This window comes from Mustelus asterias, chromosome 3 (assembly GCF_964213995.1).
Source record: "Mustelus asterias chromosome 3, sMusAst1.hap1.1, whole genome shotgun sequence".
In the NCBI taxonomy this organism is placed as follows: Eukaryota; Metazoa; Chordata; class Chondrichthyes; order Carcharhiniformes; family Triakidae; genus Mustelus; species Mustelus asterias.
The window spans coordinates 123,568,689-123,581,422 of record NC_135803.1 but is presented as its reverse complement, the minus strand read 5'-3'; the positions used below and the strand labels follow the sequence as shown (position 1 = coordinate 123,581,422).

The window sequence follows — 12,734 nt, the reverse complement described above, 5'->3', positions numbered from 1 at the left end:
TCTTAAGGCCTTATATGACAAGCAATAAGATAACATTTTATATAACTGATCTACACTTTAAATTCTGCTTGAATTTTGGAATTAATGTTATGTTCATATTCTGTAGTCTTCTGAAGTTGCTCATTCTGGATTCCAGCTGGGATGACAAGTGAGTGCCGTGCACCTTTCAATGGTTTCTGGTAATGTTGCTCTAAGGCCAAGGGGTGGAGGGGCTCTAAGTCGCAGCCTGAATTAAAATCTCAAAACATGTCTCTTCCTATCCTGTCAGCTTGTCAGCTCACCTCTGCTCATTGCTGTTGGCCAAGACCTACCTAAGATTTGTGCTTAGCATTTCAGTAGAGCTCAAGTGGAAATGTCAGCCAAGACTGAGTCAAACCTAGGGCTCCCAATCTGTGGTTTGGTAAAGCAATAGCTGGTAGATGACACCGTGGGGGCCACCATCTAGCTGGGATAAACTAAGTGGCCCAGAATTTCCTGGAGTGAGACATCACACAGCGTCATCTGTTTGTTATGATTCCTCATCCTTCAGTTTGAAAAAACGTTGTGCCGCAAATTGTTGGAAGTGCAAGCTGATAATGGTCAATGGGCCATCTGGAACAAACAGGAGCTAGAGCATGTTTCCTTCACCAATAAGGTTTGAAGATAGAGAAAGAAATATAGGAATGATAGCGAAGGGAATACGGCGAATCAGAAGCATATTAGCTATCAAAAGAGAAATTGAAGGAAAGAAAGATTACGTCATTTTATTATTAATATTAGCATTATACCCTTTTCCAGCAAATTTTGGGCCAGTAGAATTGCCTTGGATGTGACGACAATGTCACAAATCACCTACATTTAATAACAGCTATTGTTAAGATGCTCCAATATCAAGTGTAATGATATCTTAAAAAGGGAATTTGACATTTTAAGTTTGCCCAGTCTTGATTTATAAAGAAGTCCGATTTTAGATTCGTCACTATTTTGTCGTAAATGTCAGTCAAATCCATAGATCAAACTTGCTATAGACAATTTTTTTACACTATCTGCTACACAGAAATGGTTAGCACATCAATTTTTCCTCTTCATATCGTTAGTGGTTTTGCCAGTCCCGATACATTCAAATTTGGTTAGATGCAATTTTCTGTTTGCCCGACAGACACAACAGAATTCAAATGTGCTCATAGACGGGTCGGTTTGTTTTGTCCACTTAGTCTTAAAGTCTAACTGTCCCTGTTGAAAGCCGGAAGAAAACAGCTGTGACTCTTATTGAAAATATCTTTTCATATGTAGTTAGGGGTGTAACTACTTTGCAAACTTTGTGACAACGTTACGGGATTTCCACTTTACAGAGATGTGAAACTAGCAGTGTTAATCGGGAGTCTGGGCTGAGGTTCAGAAGCAATGAGCTCAGGGAGGGAATAGTCTCACTTTAGTTCAATTTGACACCACAGTGGAAGTGGATTGGAAATCCAGTGAAGTGTCTAAAGTGGTTTGCAAAATGCTAATGGGTCTATTAGGTACTTTAGCCACATGAATTGGTTCTGTAACCATATTTTTGGCTGCAGGCAATCAAAACATGTATGCACACTTTTGGTGTAAGGTGCACTGGATACCATTTTGTGGGTGTGAGCTAGAACTGTAGCTAGAAGCCATGAGTTGGAGATGCCGGCGTTGAACTGGGGTGGGTGCAGTAAGAAGTCTCACAACACCAGGTTAAAGTCCAGCAGGTTTATTTGGAATCACGAGATTTCGGAGCGCTGCTCCTTCATCAGGTGAGATAAAGGAGCAGCGCTCCGAAAGCTTGTGATTCCAAATAAACCTGCCGAACTTTAACCTGGTGTTGTGAGACTTCTTACTGTAGCTAGAAGCACACGCCAAAAGTATGCAGAGTAGGCAGGTTATGATCTAGTCAGTTTATAAAGCTGATTTGATGGCAGCAGTGCCAATTTTGACCTGTAAATTTAGTTAATGCCCTCTCTTAACCTCACAAAGCTGAATACAAATTCAGCAGAAGAAAGGATCCCATTTGGGCTTCACTCTCAGATTTGCTGCTGATTGTTTTCTACTGGCTATTGCTGAGTTAACTCCAGTGTTTGGTATTTGTACTGACATTTACAGAAGTGTATAGGGAGCACTGTGGCATGTAATGAGCGCTTTGGTTCTGACTTCAAGGATTCTGCTCAGACAAGGCATGGGTGTTGTAGTTTCCATCTGCCTTGGCCTGCAGCATGGCAGGGGGAATGAGCAGAGGTAGCACAGAGGAGGTCAAGCTGCATGACCAGGGAGCAAGCGGAATAGTGGAAGAAGACTTTCAGCAAGAGACCATATTCACTCAGGGTCTGTAGGGAGCAACTCTCCTTCCTCAGCCTCAATGAGGAACGGATACTCTGTTTCACTAAGGAGGTTCTCACTGAACTCTATTGCCTGTCGCAGGCAAACTTGCAGCTCAGAGCCAGGCACTGACAATACTGTCAATGGCTGTGAAGCTCACCATGAACCGGAACATATTTTGTGCAGGCTCCACCCTGACTCTGCTGTAAATGAATAGACTGGCACACTGAATGAAAGGAAGGATGTGATAGCACAAGACAGGATACAGGGGAGGTTCAACAGGAAGTTGCCTGGATGGAGCATTTGAGCTATAAGGAGAGACTGGATAGGCTTGGATTGTTTTCTTTAGAGAAGAGAAGACTGATGGGGGACATGATTGAGGTGTATAAGATGATGAGGCATATGGACAGGGTGAATAGAGAGCAGCTGTTCCCTTTGTTGAGGGGTCAATCACAAGAGGGCACAGTTTACAGGTAAGGGGTAGGAAATTCAGAGGGGATCTGAGAAGAAACCTTTTCATTCAGAGGGTGGTGGGAATCTGGAATACATTGCTTGGGAAAGTAGTGGAAGCTGGAAATTTACAACCTTTAAAAAATATTTGGATGAGCACTTGAAATATCATAACATTCAAAGGTATGGGGCAAATGCAGGGAAGTGGGATTAGCATGCCTCTAGTGGTAGTGGTCAGTGCAGACTCGATGGGCTGTAGGGCCTTTTCTGCGTTGCATGAATCTATGACACACTGTGTGAGAAGAGAGGGGAGTAGACTGTCTTCTCTCCAGAGAGAAGGGGCAGAGCATGTCAAGATAACATGGTGGGGGTCACCAATGACTGCACCACAAGCTGTTCTGGGGGCGCCACATCTAAATTCAGAGGGACATCTCAACCACAAAGTCCCTCAATGAGCAGCTGGTATGTGACCATACTCAGCAAAACAAGCAGGTCAATGTCTGCTATGCTGGCAGCAGCCATGATGCCTTTATTCTGCACCAGCTCACAGTGCCATCAGTATTTCAGCCACCAAGTGAGACTGGAGGATGATTACTGCCAACAAAGGCTATCCGCTGACAAACTGGCTCATGACTCTGTGCACAACCGCACACAAATGTGGGCATCGTGCAAATAATGACAGCCACATTTTCATGCCAGATGCCATCGAGCAGACCACTGAAGTGCTTAAGTAACACTTTCGCTGCCAAGGCTGCTCTGGATGAGCCGAATATTATAGAGTCTGTGCCACGATTCATCATGATCTGTTACATCCGGCATAACCTCACTATCATGAGGGCATGACCCTTGTCATTAGATATATGGTGAGCAGAAGAGGAAGATGTGGAGGAGGAGGAGGAAACAAATGCATCTGTTTTCTGGCTGAGCTATCTGTAATTGGTTCAGTAGCAGTGAATAGAATCTCAATGACCCATTCAACAACAGTCACATACTTTATCACGCCCCTGTAACCAGCATCCTCGCAGTTACATTGCTGAAATGAAATTCAACACAACACCAACATTCCAAACCAATTTCAACAAATAAACGATCCAATATTCAATACAAAAGTCAACCAAAAGCTCTTGTGCATTCTCTTTGTGTGTGACTTCTGTGGGCTTATGTCTGGCCTCGAGCTCCCACACAGTGTTACAGCAGTGGCTGTAGCGGAGCTGGTGAAGGTTGCTAATTTGCAGTGGGTGAAGAGTGTGGATCACCTTGCATGACACCCTTGAGCAGCTCTGGTTCTAGAAGGCCTGATGTGGAGATGTCGGTGTTGGACTGGGGTGGGCACAGTTAAGAAGTCTCACAACACCAGGTTAAAGTCCAACTGGTTTATTTGGAATCATGAGCTTTCAGAGCATTGCTCCTTCTTCAGGTGAATGATGAAGTGCTCACCTGATGAAGGAGCAGCGTTGCGAAATTTAACCTAGTGTTGTGAGACTTCTTACTCTAGAAGGCCTGACTTGGCACTGCACCACTTCCACATGGCTGGCAGTAATCTGGGCTGGAAAACAGGCAGCAGCAGGAGCATTGGTGCGTGGTGGCACAAATGCTATCATCTTAAGAGAGAGGATGGCAGGCTTAGCCTCCATCGGTCAATGCGACTCCCTTTCAGCAGCACATCTGCAATCCTAATAATGCTGGAGTGCAGATTGTTGGACTGCTGTGAAGGTCTGCTTTGAGAGCTGGTATCCACAGACACAGTGGCAGGCGCTGGGATGTGTGTTGCATTCTGAGCTTCCCCTGCAGCACTCAGACGTTGTATGGCTTCTGCAATAAAAAGCTGAAGCACTGGCCATCAGACTTTTCATCACAGTTGAGTCCACAAATGTTTGTATGAATGTGGCCACACCTGCCATACTGGAAAGGAAATGGGGTCCAGGCTCTGTGCAAGGTGAATACCAGACTCCTCAATCCACCATGACGGTGACTGCAGGCTTTCTGGCAGGCCTGCTAATGTACCAAACCTTTCTGTGTGATTGCCCTTCAATCCTGTCCTATACTTTGTCCTCATTTAAGGCCTCTGCAAGCTGGCACCTGCATTACCATTTCCCTCTGTCCTGGCTGCAGGCCACTCATGCCTGTAGTCTCACCACATACAGGTTCCCCCTAACGTGGGCATAGTGTCAATATCTGGGCTTGTGGCTGGGAGAGTCACAATTTTTGTTCTATCGTCACACTGCTCTTTCTCTATCACCTCTTGCTCCTGCACCACTGCCTGCTAGGTTGTCGTTCTGAAAGCAGAAAGGCACAAAGGTAGTGTTTCAGTGAGGTGAATGAAGCAAAACATGAGATATATCCTTAAACTACTGCAGCTTGTGAAGGGTAAGAGATTATGGAGTGAAGGGGAATTGGGAGATAAAAAGAAGGATGAAGTATGAGCATACCACCATCTTCTATAGTTTCCGTCATGGTTGCTTCAATAATGGCAAACACAGTCCCCTCCAATACAGTGAGGAAATAAGGTCATGTCTGCCCCATCAGTCAGCTGCTACTGCCTACAGTTGCGTGCCACCTTGTCTTGCATGAGTGAGAGAAGTGCATCACTGAGTTTCCTGCAACGTGGTTGGGTGATATCCCTGTCACGGTTGAAAAGCTGGCAGTGTGTGCAAGCTGTCAGATATGAGTGTTAGCTGTCAGCAATGCGCAGTGTGTGAGGTATGAGTTGTGATTGATAGGGACTGTTGATAGATGAATGATGGAGGTGTAATGCACAGAGCATTGTGTGAGGCTGGCAGTGCAGTTAGGGGTAGGAGATGGCATTTGAAGATGCGTTGACTCGCCGTGACCACTCCTGTGAGGACACTGAACTTCTTTTAGCCCTGTATCCAGGTTCTCATGGCTTCGCGCCAGGAACTCACCTGCATAGCCATCTGTTTCCATTGTCATCTCAGAGTTTGGTTGGGAGAGCTCCTGGCTCCCTATGAATAAAGGACCCCTCTCCTCCTGTCAACCTCCCGCACCATGTCTTTCACAAAGAATGTCAGAGCGGCCTATATGTCATGTCTTATTCTTGTGCCTTACTTAGGTCAAACTGACTTCTCGCATGACTTTCAACACCTACTCCAGCCAAAATGCACCATCCCATCCCTTAAAGAGATGCAGGTAGCAATGGTTGCCTTGAACTTATGCAAACCTCTCACAAACTGGATGAGCGAGCTGGATGACTGAGGAAGACTTTGGATGAGGATGGTGTCGTTGACTGCGTCAAAAGCTGCAAACAAGGTGAGAAGGAAGAGGAAGGATACCTTTCCTTTGTCACAAAAGATGGCATTGCGAGTTAGAAAAAGAGCTGTTCCTATGTTGTGGAAAGGGTTCAAACATGGAAATGCAGGAAAGATAGGTGTAGAATTTGGGAGGTGACAACACATTCAAGGACTTTGGAGAGGAACGTGAAATTGGAAATGTGCTTGTAATTTGTAAGGACAGCAGGGTCAAGGCACACTTATTGAGGAGGGGACTGATTTGAAAGGGAGGACAGTGGTATCTGAGATGAGAGACTGTCAGCTAACATGGGAGCCAGGAAGGGGAGTTTGTTGGATCAAGGGAACCGGAGGTGGGTTTCATATACAGGCTGAGCTCCAATATGCCGAGCGGGGAGGAATATTTACTCAGGAAAATGTCGATACCTTCTTTTAATAGAAATGATTTAAGGAAATGGAAAAGCTATCTTTGCACAGAGATAATAAATTCATTTATTCCATTTCAGTCAGAAATTTAGGGTATCTGGTATGCACCCTTCAGTGCACTTTTAAAAAAGAAAGTTTTTGCTTTTGTTCCACAACTTTGTTGTTCATGGCATTTAACAGTCAAAGTTTTAAAAGTGAAATATTTTTGAAGCATGAATAGAATTAGACCTGTGACTGATGCTCGGAAACTAAAATGCTGCAGCTAACCAGGGCACACAGATAGGAAAACAGCAAGCATTTATTGTACTTTTTATATATTCTCTCCTATTCTCCAAGGCCCCCCAGGGGTTTGTAGTGAGGGTGGACAGGTGGTATATTCCCAGCCCTTTGCCAATGCACTTTGTATAATATCTAGTGACTTATCCTCTGATCTTCGTTCCCTCTCTCCCTCCCTGTGGGGGAGCTGCTGAGCTCTGCTTGATGCCTTCCTCTGACAACACAGCCAATACCAGAAACTCAGCAGGTGGGCATTGGCAGTCACAAACCTGCATCCTACTACTTTGTGACAGTCTGTCCAAACAGTAGCTCTGTGTATCATCTATAGGGCTTTATGCTCTGAGGAATCCTAAAGATACCAAAGCTACAATAGAATCTTTGAGTTACAGCCCTTGAAGCTCCTGACACTCAGATATAATGGGTACCTCGGGAGAAGGAAAAGGTCAAATCTCATGTTATTTCAACATGTATACACTATTTCTACACTGCATGTAGCTCTGAATTTCAAAACTGTGATTGCAATGTTTAAAACGTAGGGGGTGATTCTCTGAGGCCTCTAGCCCCAGCCAGGAATCCCGATGACTCGTTGAATCAGGTGAGAAGGTAGGAAGGGGGTCATTCTCCAGGGCCGCTGGCCCCAGCCAGGAATCCCTTTGGCCCTTTGAATCAGACAAGAGGGCCAAATTGGGATTCTCGACGGCTGTCCAACCCACTGCGAGTCTCCCGCCCTGCCTCCCTGGTTTATATCAATGATGTGGAGATGCCGGCGTTGGACTGGGGTAAACACAGTAAGAAGTTTAACAACACCAGGTTAAAGTCCAATAAACCTGTTGGACTTTAACCTGGTGTTGTTAAACTTCTTACTGTTATTATATCAATGACTCAGGTGAGGGGAGGGAAAGCATGGTAGCCAAATTTGCAGATGACACAAAGCTAGATAGGAAAGTATGTTTCGAAGAAGAAATAAGGAGATTGAAGATGGTTAGAAATAGGTGGAATGAGTGGGCAAAACTCTGATAGGGGCAGAGTATAGTGCAGGAAAATGTGATGTTGTTCACTTTGGCAGGAAGGATAAAAAGGAACAGTGTTACTTAAATGGAGAGCGACTGTAGAATTCTGGTGTGCAAAGGGATCCAGGTGTTCTCATGCACTAACTAAAAGGTAGTATGCAGCTACAACAAGTAATTAAAAGGCTAATGGAATGCTATCCTTTATCACAGAGGAATTCAACATAAAAGCAAGGATGTTTTGCTTCAGTTATACACGGCACTGGTGAGACCACATCCTAAATACCGCATTCAGTTTTGGTCTTCTTATTTAAGAAAGATGTAAGGGCTTCGGAGACAGTTCAGAAAAGGTTAACGAGATTGATACCTGGAATGAGCGGGTTGTCTTATGAGGAAAGGTTAGACAGTGGGCTTGTTTCCACTGAAGTTTAGAAGAGTGAGGGCTGACTTGATTGAAGTATATAAGACCCTGAATAGTCTCGACAAGGTGAGACTTAAAAAGGATGGTTCTTCTTGCGGGTGAGTCCGGAACTAGGAGGGCACTGTTTTAACATTAAGATTCGCCCTTTTAGACAGAGGTGAGGAGAATTTTTTCTCTGAGGGTTGTGCAACTTTGGAGCTCTCTGCCTTAGGTGGTGGAGGCATGGTCACTGAATATTTTTAAGGCAGAGGTAGATAGATTCTTGTCAGGCAAGAGAATCCAAGGTTATCGGGGAAGGTAAGAATGTGGAATACAAAACACAAACCGATCGGCCATGTTCTGATTGAATGGCGGAGCAGGCTTGAGGAGCAAATGGCTTATTTCTGCTCCTATTCCATATGTTCATATGTACTCACCTGGTAATTAATAAAGGTGTGTCATTTGGCATAAAGGTACTCATTTCATAGGAGGAATTAACTGTACTTTGCATATTTTTCCTGCAGAGTTTGGAAGAAATTCTGTGGCAGAATTTAATGTTCTAGCGATGATAGCAGCTCTAATTCCTTGACACATTTGTTTCCTTCAACACTCGGTTTCCTATATCCATATATCAACCGCAACATTACAAGCTCTTGTGCAGTAACCTTTAATATTCCACCTCATCAAATGTCTTTTGAAATCCAAACGCATCGGTGGCGATTCTTCCATCTTGACACGCTAATTGTTTAGCGTGACGGGCCGGGAGAATCGCATGTGTGCCAATTCACGGAATACACGTATGCGTTCCTGTCGCACCCAAATCTCCCAGCGCCGGATGTCCAGCGTGGTCGGGACCATGCTGGAAACAGGTAGGACCAACAGGTAAGACATTTTAATTTTATTTTAATGTTATTTAAATGTCATTATTGGACCCGGGACTGAAGTCTCTGGGCCCGATTGCAAATCCCACCCCGCCAGTACAATTTCACTCTGGCGGGGTTTGGAGTAGCTCCCCACTTTCAGGGAACTATCGGGAAACCCTACCAGACTGAAGAGGGGGCAAGCGGGCCCCCCAGGGGATTGGGGGGGTGGTGCCCCCTAGGCAGGGGCACCCAGGCAGTGCCAGCCTGTGCCCCCTGGCATTGCCCAAAGGGTAAAGTGGCCATGCCCAGGGGGCACCTTGGCACTGTCCACTGGGCATGGGGCAGTGAAAGGGGGGCGGGACCTAGGGGTGATCGATGGGGGTGGGGGTCCTACTGCCACTCTGCCCTTGGATTCGTCCGAGGCTGGAGGGAGGCCAGTGATCAGGGCGGGCTGGGGGGAGGGGGGGGGGGGGGGGGGGGGGGGGGGGGGGATGGAAAAAGAGTTGTCTGCCAGGCGGGATCTGCATCCCGTGGAGCGGGTCTGCCTCCGTGGGGGTGTCTGCCAGGGGTTGGTGGAGTCTGCTTCCTGTGTGTGTGGGGGGGCTGGAATTGTCACTGCTGGGGGAGTGGGGTGCTGAAGATTGGGGCGTTCCTGGAGGGGGCGGGGGGGGGGGGGGGGGGGAGGTTGGGGCTGGCCCGGGAATGCACGTGAGGGCCACGATCGGGCCATGAGGGGGGTGTAGGGGCAGCACTGTGAGGCTCCCGGGCTGGCCAGCGATTGAGCTGACCAACAAAGTGCAGACTGACAGTTCGGGGCCACTGTGCCTGCGAATTTGGCACTTAGAACTTTTTTGGGAGAATCACCGCCATATTTACTGCTTCTCCTTTATCCATCTTGCCTGTTACATCCATAACTGCAATCAATTAGCAGGTAAAGGTTGGGGGTGAAATGTAGGAAGAAGATTCTGCTACCTGGCCCATTCTCTCTCCAGGGAGTTACATTATTGCACGGCTACTGTTACCGACCATGCCTACTACAACCTCCTTCTCTCTGGTGGGCCCTGGAATGACCATTACCTGATTCTGAAAATGCTCCATTAAAGGGCACCTTTTATTGACCATATTTGGTTTTGAAACCATTATGGACAGACTTTGGTTTGAAAAATCAGTTGGTGCTATGGGTTGTCACAGCAGCGGTCACTATAGTATAGTTCTTAGTTGCTCTACTGGTGGGTACTTCACCCCGCTATAGTCATACTAGAAAATTACCTTCTATGATTTGATGCCGTATGTGGTAGAGTGCTTATTTAATATGACTTACGTATATTTTATCAGAATATTTATTTTCTTTCTTTTTGGTTTTAATGCAACAATTAACATGGCATTATGATCCTTTTACTAGAAATCTTAGTAAGTAGTTTCTTCCATTTTCCTCCATATCTCTCCCTATAGTGTTGACTTGTTTTGAAGTACAGTTCTACATCTACTGGCAGTCTTCAGTACTTCACCCAAATGGCCAATCGTCATTGCTAAATGTCAATTCTTCATTATAAGCCTACACAGTGAATGATAGCAGGCTATATTAAAATGGAGTGAAATCAAAGTTTATTGAATTCACATGAAGTTCCCTATGCGATACTTTAGTGGCGGCACTAACCTGTTCATATGCTCATAGTCAAATTGCCTACTTTTGAGGCAGTTTTTCAATTCATGTATCTATCTCCAAATCAGTTTCCCCCCCTCCCCCAGTAAACTACATAATCTTGCAACAACATGGTGGAATGCATGACTCATCATCCATAGTCACATTGGTAGAAACAGCAAAAACATTTTTTAAAAACTTGTTTGTAACTGAGTGCTGACTCATCGTAATGATACTAGACTTGAGAACTGAGATTTAACATAATCAGTCGCACGTGAGCTGATGCGTCGTTCTGCATTCTCAACCAAAAACTGGAACTCAAAGGCATCAAATCTATACAGACAAATAAAGCAGACTCAGGGAAGTTTCCAAAGGGTGAAGTATGGTGTTAGGATGCAACTCCAGTGCTTGATATAGCATCCACTAGTACATGCAGAGGCTGCTTGGCCAGCCCAAGCAAACTATTTTTGTTACTCATTGCAAATAACAAGTTCTACAAGCACTGTGTCGGCAGTTGGTAGTGGATTATTTGGAAAAAGAGGAGGAGCAGGGAAGACCCAGGTAAAATCCCAATAGGAAAAATGATCTTTAGGGCATGCACGAGACATATGGGGAGGTGACTCATTTCATTCAGATTAGTCACATACCTCTTTTCCCTGTAGTAATCCAATATTGATTGAACAGTAGGGAGGAAATTTGAATATGCAAATCAAGCATTAGTTGGGACTGGTGCATTAACTTTGTACCATATAATAAAGGCACTATGGATTCAATACTCCAGTTTCACACTTTCTTTTCTATAGGTTAACATGTACACACTCTCAATATAAAATTAAATGTAATCCAAAAGAGTAGAAATTAACAGCAAAGACAGTCACACTGGAAAATGAAGCAACATTCAGAAATAGTTAAAAACTAAAGTCAATGTTAGCAATGGGATAACAAAAGTTTGATGTTATGGCTGAGAAAGGAGGCCATTCTGTGGAACTTAATTATTGCAGTAATTTTTTTTGGAGAGTACACTCAAATTAATTTCATGGTGAAGTAAAACTTTTAACAGATGGAAACATTTTAGACATACTAGAAATCCTTGTGGGCAAATATACTATTTCAGTGTGGTGTAATTAAGTCTGCTTATTTCTGTAAAAATCAATTGGAGTGGTTATGTACAGAAGCAATGAATTCATACATGTACTCACACACACTGTGAGTAAAAGGCAGTATATTCCATTATCATGTACATCAGTCTGATAAAGAGGGAGAGTTTACTGAAACAAGCAACATATTTCAGTTTTGAGTGCTACCCCATCGTTCAATTACTTCACATTTAATAGCATTGCTTTCATTACGCACACAGGCAAATTGATCTAATGATACAGAAATAATTGTGTGCTTCCTACAGTGAAGCCAAATTTGATGGGAACATGTACTGGTAACAGAGTTCCAACATCGTAACCCCTTTAGATAAGTGTTATAGCCCTCCAATCTTGTAATTGCCATTCAATGGTGCTGGACTACCAAGGTGATTGGGATTTAATTATGCCCTACTCATAAATCACTTCAGTATTTAACTTAAATTCAGTATTTAATAATACAACACCAAATGTCTTGAGAAATTTGAAAGCAACACTAGGATACTGGGAGAGGGTCAGGAGTCTGGGGCCAGGTAACAGCTTAGAATAGTTAAATTCAGCGTCAATAGATGTACATAAAGCAGCTGACTATTTGCTGTGGCCCACCATGCTGTTTTTAAAGAACTTAAATAGTGTACTTTTGATCAAAGCTTCTTTGTCCATATTGCAGCACTTAAAATTTTAAAAGTTAGCCGTGCTGAGAAGACCACGTAGGGAAGGGATGCCAAGGAATTTCACAGAGCTCTATCTTTTCAGAGGTTGTACTACAGTGATTCACCTGCCTTGGGAGATTAAATAAACTGGATAACATCCATATGCACATTGTACAAGATCTGCTGGAAGGAATGGAATTTGTACAGTCAGTGCTCATATCTAGTTTAGATCCAGGTACTTTGATATAAACCATCTCATTATTGAAGAGCTTCCAAGATGGAAGGTTTCATCTGGTCATTATATTGTGGCAACACAAATATGGTAG

General features: G+C 44.3%; 1 protein-coding gene across 2 annotated transcripts in view; it reads right to left on the bottom strand.

The window, feature by feature from the left end:
* The window catches only part of cadpsa (Ca2+-dependent activator protein for secretion a), a 511,252-nt gene that overhangs the window by 114,181 nt on the left and 384,337 nt on the right, over positions 1-12,734 (bottom strand). The gene's annotated exons all lie outside the window — the stretch shown is intronic.